This window comes from Chiloscyllium plagiosum, chromosome 18 (genome assembly GCF_004010195.1).
Source record: "Chiloscyllium plagiosum isolate BGI_BamShark_2017 chromosome 18, ASM401019v2, whole genome shotgun sequence".
NCBI lineage: Eukaryota > Metazoa > Chordata > Chondrichthyes > Orectolobiformes > Hemiscylliidae > Chiloscyllium > Chiloscyllium plagiosum.
Genome location: NC_057727.1, coordinates 54623188 through 54633178, shown reverse-complemented (window position 1 = coordinate 54633178; position 9991 = coordinate 54623188). Strand labels below are relative to the sequence as shown.

Below are 9991 nucleotides of genomic sequence, written 5' to 3'. Positions count from 1 at the left end.
CAACTGATCCAGTCAATCTGATAAGATTCACATCCAACAGCATTTATGGCAGATATAATCTGCAGTAACCCTTAAACTCCCACATCTGACAAGAAGTACATATCACTGCAAAGGCCATTTTTGCTCCTTCACAATCTACAGACCCAGAAAATAACACCGTCTTATTCCTCTACAAAATACTGCACTAGGTTAAATTAATAGCTGCGGCTTATATACTAAGTTTAATCAAGAGATTTATCTCCAAAATCATATAATCAAGAAAGAACCCACTGTACTCACTAATACAGCCTTTCTCATGGACAGACTTAAAACAACAATTAACTTATCTGATTCTGTGTTGTGATCTTCGCCCAAAACTGGTTCCTCCAAGATTAGTTGTGAAATTCACTGTTTGTTAATTTTCCCAGATGCACTCCGATGTCCAGTGACACATGAATTCAAAGACAGCAAAGGCAGTAACTGTGCAGGTTCTCTCTCTCTCTCTCTCCTGTGCAGTATCCTGCTATCCTGCAGAAACAGGATGTTGGCCTGATCAGCCAATGTGGAAACACTTTGTGTCGGGGATTTTGTGCTATTCACTTTAACACTGGCAATTTTTAATACCCAGTTTTTAGGATTTTTAATGTTACCAAATTGTGCAATATTAGTTCTCCTGTGGTCCTGTCACTGGGTGATCTCCTGCATTCCTGGTGAACTGTTGAACTCTCACAGGGCTGAGGGAGCTGTCCTATTCCTCTCTCGGGGCTATGTCCCGATCCGGTATCATTGTGGCCAGGATGAAGCCAGGAAGGTCTGGTTCTGAATCGGACACGTTCTGCTCCTGGAGGGTCACTACTCCTGTTTGAAGTGAGCTGTGATGTGGTGGGTACGCCTTGGCTCCTGAGTGGAGGTGGGGTTTCACTGGGCATGTCAGCCAGCATCCTCTCCTTTCCCTTCCGTGCTGCTTTGTCTCTTTCTTTGCCCATCCCTCTGCACAAATTTGTCTTCAGAGGAGTTGCTACTGTGACATTCATGCAGCTGTCTCTATCCTTTTTACTGTGACCAGTGGGGGGGCCTGAGTGATTTTCTTTTCAGGGGATTGCTCACCTCTGTCCACTTCTCTGGCTCTGGTGACTTCACCTTCCCAGGAAGAGTTCCAGCACTGGACTCCTTTCTCTCCTCATTGGCCTTTCCATTCCTCTGGTGACCTGCATTTCAGTGCTTTTGCAGGAGAGTGGCATCTTACTCTCCTTTGGTGGTTCATGGCCTATGTTGGCACTCTGGCCATCTGAGCGCATGTCTTGGGCAGGCCATGTACATGTGGCCTGCTTCCTCGCATAGGTTGTAGCTCTTGGACTCCTTCCAGTCCTTAGTCAGGTGACCCTCTTGTTCACAGTTCCTGGAGAGGGTCACTTTGCAGTCTGCTCCTTTTCTATTACCTCATCAATAAACTCCAGCAAGTTAGTTGAATATGATTTGTGTTTTAGAAATCTCAGTTGATTCTTCCTTATCAACCCACCCCTTTGTTCATACCCTAACCAGAATAATTGTTTCTAGAAGTTTCCTCACCACTGTATTAAACTAACTGGTCTATAACTGCTGGGCTTATCTGCTTGCCCTTTCTTGAACAAACCTGTAACGTTTTCAATTGTCAGATGTTTATATTTTATGTGGTTGCATCTTCAGATGGCAACATTATTACAGAAGTAGGCCATTTAGCCCGTCAGGCCCATTCTAGCATTCATTCAAATCACGACTAACCTGTACATTAATCTATGCACCAGAGACTGTGGTTGATGGAATCCAAGATAGACAAACAGGAGGCTTGAAGAACACAGCAAGCATCAAGAGGTGGGGAAGTCAATGTTTCAGTTGTAACCTTTCTTCAGGACTTGGGGGGTAGGTATAAAGGGATCTGCAGCTAAAGGGGGCAGGGGGCAAAGGGTGAGGGAGGGTTTTGAGTGGGGAGAGGGCCGGAGTGGTGAGGTAGGGATAGGTGAACACAGGTAGATGATAAGACCTGGTTTGCATCTGTTTTGTAGCTGAAAGGAAGGTCAGTCAGAGGAATGGACTGGAGGGGGAGGGGCTGGAAAGGGAGTTGGGGAATAGGGAGGACGGTTATTTATAATTGGAGAAGTGAGTGTGAGTTTTTCAGGCTGCAGGCTGCCCAGGTGGGGGTGAGGTATTGTTTCTCCAATTGGCTGTCTGATTCGCTGTGGCAATGGAGGAGGCAGAGGATGGTCACATCGGAAAGGGAGTGGGGGGGGAATTGAAATGGGCGGTGACTGAGAGGCTGAGCCGCTCGGCGAAACGTGCCCTGAGTTTACGTTTGGTCTCACCGTGGTAGAGAAGACCACATTGGGAGCATCGGATACAGTAAACTAGGTTGGAATACCTGCCTTTGGTCCATATATAGGAATGCCATGATTAACAAAAAATATACTCAGATACTAGTGCCTCCTCCAGCTGATATATTTTGTGACTAGCATGCATTGACTTTTCAAACATGAGGCACTAATGCAGATTAGCAACATTACTAATGCCTGTACTGATCCCTGAGGCAATCCACACAGCATGCCACTTCCTTCCAACATCTCTCACCATCATGTTTTCTAAAGTCAAGAGATCTGAAGCCATTCATCACAGTGCAGAGATTAACATAACAAATAGAATGCTGTATCATCTTCATGGGTGTAGTGCTGAAACACTATGGAACTCTGATCAAATCTCACCTTTTGTATTAAAATAAGTTAAAACACAAAAAAAATATGTATTCACCCTGCAATCAATCTCTGAGCCTTTGGCAGTTTTTATGGTTAATTTCCATTGTATTAATTTACGTCTTTGTATGAACAAGTTTTGTATATCTTGGTACACAAAGAGTTGGATTTTTGGAGCCACAAAATTCCACAGTGGCCTCTGTAGCCGCTCTCCCCAGCCTCTCCCATAATCTGATGAAGGGCTTTTGCCTGAAATGTCAATTTTCCTGCTCCTCGGATGCTGCCTGAACTGCTGTGCTTTTCCAGCACCACTCTAATCTAGACTCTGGTTTCCAGCATCTGCAGTCCTTGTTTTTACCCTTTCCCATAATCTGACCAGTGGCAGGGGAGGCATGGGCAGACTATACCCACTTGTGGACCTTACTCCACCATTACTGAGATTTAAGCAGCAACCAGTTAAGTCAAGCCAAACATTTAGCTCAGGACAAATAACTTCTGTGCATCTACTCTGCAAAACTCCTGAAGAATCCAGTGTGTTTCAATAAGGTTGCCTCACATGCTTCTTAACTCCAATGAGTGAAGGTCCAACATATGCAATTTTTCCTCATAGGAAAGTCCCTCCGTATCCAAGATCAACCTTCTCTGGACTGCCTCCAATGCCAGTATTTCTTTCCTGATAATAAAGGGACCCAAACTTTTCACAATGATGTAGGTGTGGTCTAACTACTGTCTTGTACAGGTTTAAGAAAACTTCCCTATTTTTATACTCTATTCCCTCTGAAATACAGGCCAACATCCTGTTTGCTTTAGTTATAAACTGAACTTAAGTTTGCTCGTTGTTTTTTGATTGATGGATGAGGACTTCTCCTGGTATTTCTACTCTGCATATCAGGAGTGGTCAGAAAATGTCAGTTGTTTGTGATGCATTCTTGATTTTGCCACTTTTGCATGATTATCCAATGCTGTGCAGTTCTTGACACTAGATGAATCAACTGGAAACATGTCTTGATCATTCATTGACTGCATTAGAATGTTTTAACTCTTGTCAGCTCTGTTTGTAATAGCTTCCTCTATCATCAAGAACTATCAAGAAAAGTAGGGGTCAATGGATAAATTCTTCCGCTCAACTATAACTGTTATTCCAGGCTTCTCATTGGATGTAGTCCTCAGCTGTTAGGATCAGTAGATGCTGAACTTCAGCTCTGGTCTCTGCTGAGTTGCATATCTCAACTGTAGAGGAGATTGCAATAATTGGTTTAGAACAGGGAAAGAACTATCAGTCAGTGATGCCCTCACTCAGTTTTTTGCATGATACAAATGCATCAGGTTTAATTTTGACAAGTGGTCCACTCCCATATATACATGAACTTGCTCACACCCTCTCAGTTAACCTGTAATAAGTCACTGTTTATCCTCACATAAAAGGAAAAGACATTATCCATTCCGCTGAGTCACTTGTCTTAGCTGAGTTGTTGACAGGAAGTGGTGACTGGAGAGCAGCTGCTCCACCACAGGGAGGCAGAGAAAATCATTACTCACCTCAGAACTATCACAGATGAAGACCATGTGGGAAGAGTGCTGGTTTATTCTCTCAATTACAACTGTCATTTCATTTTTCAAATTAAAACCTCTTAACCAATATTAGGGAAAAGATGCAAATTTGTCAATAATCTTGGGTTCTTTTCAACTGACCCATCCAATGTAAAATCCAAATTAAAACAATCTTGATCTAAACTGGTGTCTGAGGTATCTACATTAGGCATCTTATCGAACTGCTTCAGAAAACCCAAATATATAATATATTCATGTGTGTATTTATTCAGTTGCCTTTTCAAACAGTTCCAAAGAATTTGTTGGGCATGACCTGCCATGTTGGTTTAGATTCACAGTTGTTACTGTTTGAGCTGCTTCCTTAGTGAATGTCTTTTTGTTGAAAGAAAATTTCAAGATTTGTCATGCAGTCTGAATAAAAGCATGTAAAAGCAGCAAGGTTTCAATGCCATACTGGTAAGAGTTGCATTTCAAAAGTAATTTGTTGGAAATGAAATGAATCGAAACATCCTGAGATTGATAAAGGTGTGACAAAGTTCTTTATTCCTAAAAGTGATCATTTAATCAGAAATAGAAACTGAAAGGAAAGTGAACCACTTAACAGGTTGAAACAAAACAGAGAGAGAGTGAGGAGCAGAAAAGAAATGAAAAATGACAAGGGTGTTTTCAGCATTTAATAAGAAACTACTAAATTATTAAAAATCACAAACACAGCTAAGTGGGATACAAAAAGGAAATGCAAGGATATGTATACATGTCAATCACAGAAATGTAAATGAAAGAGAACAGAAATATCAAGTACACTATTTGCCAACACCTGAAAAGATAACAAAGATCAACAGAGAAGGCAAATATTCTTCTGAAGTCTCTATGAAAGGCTAACCAGTAAAGCAATGGGAAGAAAGAGGCCTGCTTTCTTGAAAGGAAAAGGGATGTTTAGCTAAAGTTGGAAATTGTTGAAGTTAGTAGATTTTGCTAATATGATGTGAAATGAACAGCACTTCATCTTATGAAGAGGTAAATAGGAGAACAACATCTAGTATCCACAAATTTCATGTATACGATGCAATATAGATTTGAATAAGAGCACACAAAATTCACAGACACACCAATTTACAGAAGGTACAACACGAAATAGACCACTGTGCAGACCAGGTCTGAACCTGTCTGATCTTGTATTTCGTGTGTCAGTTACGACTCAGTTTGTAGTGCTTACACATTTGAGTTACAAGGTTCCAGGTTCAAGTCCAATTCCAGGAGAGCACAAAAACAAAGGCTGATACTCCTGTGCAGTACTGAGACACTACTGCCCTGTCAGGCCTAATGAAATGTTAAAACCAGGATCTGCTTTCTAACTTAGGTGGGGACTATAAATCCAGGACATTCTTTCAAATAAGAGTGATTGAGTTATTCCAGACATTCTGCCCAGCTTTTATCACTCAATCAACATCACAGAAACAGATTCTTTGTCTATTACCGTATTACTTTGTTGGAGCTGGCTGCACAAAATTGGCTGTTGCATTTCCAACATTACAACAGTGAATACACTTCAAAATTACTTCATTAGTATAAAACATTTTGAGACTTCTGATGGTCATGTGAATGTGATCTTTCTTTCTTTCCTACACTTCACTGCACAGGTTAACACTCTCCCTTATTGAGCCACCATCCAATTCTATTTTGAAAGTGCATATGGACTCTGCTTCATCAACATCTCGTTAGGTCTTGCAACATCCAGTAATTTGCACAACCATTTGGTGATGTAGTATTGTCAGTTTATGATGACAATACGGTGGCCAGAAGTGAAGATGACCTCCGTAAAATCTTACCGGTTTGCAATTGTTTTTTCTCGTTAGGGTGATTATTTCAAGTAAATGCAGTTCATACATTGTACAAGGTAAGAAAGTGGTGCAGTACTAATTGACATTAAATCCAAGCCAGTTTTAAGCCGAGAACTCATGCCTACTGACAACTGGCTTTGCCTGGTCAAACAGCTCACTTGGGACCAGCAGAGAAGGAACACCTCCTTTCTTTACACCACATGGCTCAAAACTAACTCACTTGATGCTATTTTGTCAGTTTCCTGCTTGCACCATGCATGAGCTACCATTGCCAAAGTCAACATACCATAAGGTTTTTTTATGAACTCACCATATATTCTAATTCACAGCTATTGGAATAGTGATCAGATATGTTTACAACACTGAGTCGCTAAAATTGCAAGGGTAATCGGAGATCCTCTGGTTAGATCAGGATACTTCTGAACTTTAGCTGTGTCCTACTAAAACTGTCAGAATAGCTCGGTTTTCTAAAACAAATGGGGTGGATTAACCCCCTTCTCTTTTCTTCAAGATGGATGCACCAGTTCCATTGGACGATAATCACTAGCTTTGTTACAACATACATTTTTCTTGAAGATACTTTATATTAAACATTTTGACAAACAAATAACAAAATGGAAAAGCTATGAAGAAAACGCCAAGAACAAGAATGATGGAAAGGACCTGAACAACAGAATATCAAGGAGGGTGTAGAAAGTTAATGATAAAGCAAGAGAAAAGGAAAGTTTACTCTTTTTAAGAGAAAGAGTTCTAACCTTTCATGCCACACATCACTGCGAGCGATATTTTAAGCAGGTAGGTGATTGAAAGCAGCATCTGCAATTACAAGAAAAATTGCTATCTGTCAACAAAAGATGTATTCAAGGTAAACCTCTTTAAAGCCACTGTCATTTTAATAAATCTTTGCAGTGAAGAAACCATAGGCTCTTCAAAATGTCAAACATGCAAGTTAACAGAAATGCTTGTTTGCATATTTAAAACTGGAATCATAAGGTCAAACAGATGGAAATGTTTTTCAGTTTGATGGCACATTTGTTCAACGTAGTGCACATTGCCTGCAAACCATCGGCATATATGATGTAGAAAATAATTCTGGGCACATTTTAGGTCTATACATTCAATAGACATACTTGAATTATTCACTATAGGTATTTAAATCATTTAGAACACGAGGCAAAGGAATGTTGACCTTGCCAAGCCAAATTCACCCTTACCAACTCTCAAGTGCCAATTGCTCCATCACCAGGTAACTTTCTTTATTTTACAATGATATTTCTGAGCTACTTGTGAACACAGGATCATCTAGCCTCTATCCAGCCAATGACCTTGAGTCATGTTCGTCCAAATCATCGGCATAGAGTGCCCTCTGAGCAAGAAATGGTTGCCAAAGCTTTTCTCATTTGTTCATAAACGCACCATATGAAAACGCAACACATTGAGAAAACACTATATCACCTGCCTATATTGTGAGAAAGTGTAAAATGTCTTAATGATTTTCTCTTCCCATACTATTTCTTTCACACATCAGCAATGGTCCATCACTAGCTAGTAAATATGTAACTGAAGCAATTTTCTGCTGTTATGTTGGAAGGATCAACATAACCAACTAAGAAAGTATCACAGAAGTTTTGAGCATGGAAAGAAGCCATTCACTCCATCACAACTGTGCTGGCTTTTTGACACAATGATTGAAAACTGCCTGTTCTCTCCCTGTGCCCTTCTTCAAATCAATATTAATATCTGATACATTTTATTTTTTATTCCATTACTTTCACCACCTAACTTTACACCTGTTCTTATTAGATTAGATTAGGTTAGATTCCCTACAGTGTAGAAACAGGTCCTTCCGCCCAACAAGTCCACACCAACCCTCCAAAGAGTAACCCACCCAGTCCCATTTCCCTCTGACTAATGCATCTAACACTATGGGCAATTTAGCATGGCCAATTCACCTAACCTGCACATCACTGGGCTGTGGGAGAAAACCGGACCACCCGGAGGAAATCCACGCAGACACGGGGAGAATGTGCAAACTCCACACAGACAGTTGCTCAAGGCTGGAATCGAACCTGAGACCCTGGTGCTGTGAGGCAGCAGTGCTAACCACTGAGCCACCGTAAAATAGAAAATATTCCCCCTTCAATTTATATTCCATGTACTTCTTAAAATGTTTGCATTCAAAGTAATTACAGTTAAGACAGTTAAATGACCTGACTTTTTCATTGTAATGGTTGCATACTTACAGTTAATTCAAGATCAGTAATTATCCAAATGCCAATGACAGTTGTAAATTTCAGTAGGACTCACACATCCGTCAAAATCAGTGTTACCCACATCGATGCAATACAGAACAATCAGCCCATCAAATGCTTTATAATTAATCATTGAGATTTCTTAGAGATGGAAAAATCAGACAAGCTCACCTAATTATTATTGTCTACAGAGAATGCCTCACAGCAGCATCATCAGATGAACATTCAAAAATACCACTGGATAATGTGACTGCTGGAAAACGTTACTAACAATAGTTAACAAATAGCCAATAAAGACGGTCACAGAGAGTGGTGAACTCAGCCCAGACAATCATAAAAGCCAACCCCCCCCACCTATAGAATCCATTTACCAGGCCCGCTATCAAGGAAAGGCCTCCAGGATCCTCAAAGATCCATCCCACCCTGGCAATGTTTCTACAAACTCTACATTCAGGGACAAGGTACAGAAGCCTGAACATACGCACCAGCTGGTTTCGTAACTGTTTCTACCCTACTGTTGTTAGAATGCTGAATGGACTCTCAAACTCTTAACATTTGCCTGGACCTGTGTTTTTGTTTTTGTCACTGTTTACCTGTTATTTACTCATCTATGCTACTTAACTATGTGATCTGTCTGTATTGCTCGCAAGACAAAACGTTTCACTGTGCCTCAGTACACGTGACAATAAATTCAATTCAATTCAATTCAATAAGATTCCAAGACAACACATATAACAATAGAATTCTGACAGTTTATTAACAAGAAATATCATTCAGAAGGGTTTCTTTTGAGTCTGCAAATATTTGATGGTATGTGCAATTTCAGACTGCTGTGCAGAGTGATATTATAGGAGAAAGGTGAGGTCTGCAGATGCTGGAGATCAGAGCTGAAAATGTGTTGCTGGAACAGTGCAGCAGATCAGGCAGCATCCAGGGAACAGGAGAATCGACGTTTCGGGCATAAGCCTGAAGAAGGGCTTATGCCCGAAACGTCGATTCTCCTGTTCCCTGGATGCTGCCTGATCTGCTGCGATGTTCCAGCAACACATTTTCAGAGTGATATTATAGTTGTGGCATATTCCTAAGTTTTATTAACTTGAATCTCTCTCACTTTATCACATAACATGAACTGAGAGAGATCAAGAGAATCACAGATTTCTTGACATGTAGAAAAGGTAATCATTGTCCAAACAAAGAAAAGGCATTTGCCTCATTATATTTTGCATTATATGTCGGAATGCTACAAAGTTAAATGACTGTGTTAGCTTTATTATATAGTAAAACAGACCACCTTGAGACCAAAATATCAAAATGGAAACAAGTCCTTCCTAATTATATTCTATGGTGTGCAAGAATCATTTCTGTTTTCCAGACATTTTCTGGTTCAGAATTTAGAAGTTTCAAAGCCCTATGCCCTCTGCCACCTTTGACACAATATTCCGCGTTTGTAAAGGAAACTGATTATTGTGAGCCTACCTTGGCAGAGCTGTCAGATGCTGGGATTATGATTTCCTGCAGTGCTGGGTAAGGACAGTGAGGTTATTCATTCTCTGCCCTCACACAGACTCATGGCTTTCTGTTGCTGTCTGGCCTTCAATACCAAAGATGTTCTACAGTCCTGTTAAGGTTGAAATATTTAAATTGAGAA

General features: G+C 40.5%; 1 protein-coding gene across 1 annotated transcript in view; it reads right to left on the bottom strand.

The window, feature by feature from the left end:
- Positions 1–9991, bottom strand: part of LOC122559103 (protein bassoon-like) — a 505982-nt gene that overhangs the window by 51659 nt on the left and 444332 nt on the right. Inside the window, exons 13-14 of the mRNA XM_043708396.1 lie at positions 9820–9961; positions 6847–6907 (exon numbers count right to left, since the gene is read on the bottom strand). The gene's annotated coding sequence lies outside the window, so the exon portion shown is untranslated. The remainder of the gene's footprint in view (positions 1–6846; positions 6908–9819; positions 9962–9991) is intronic.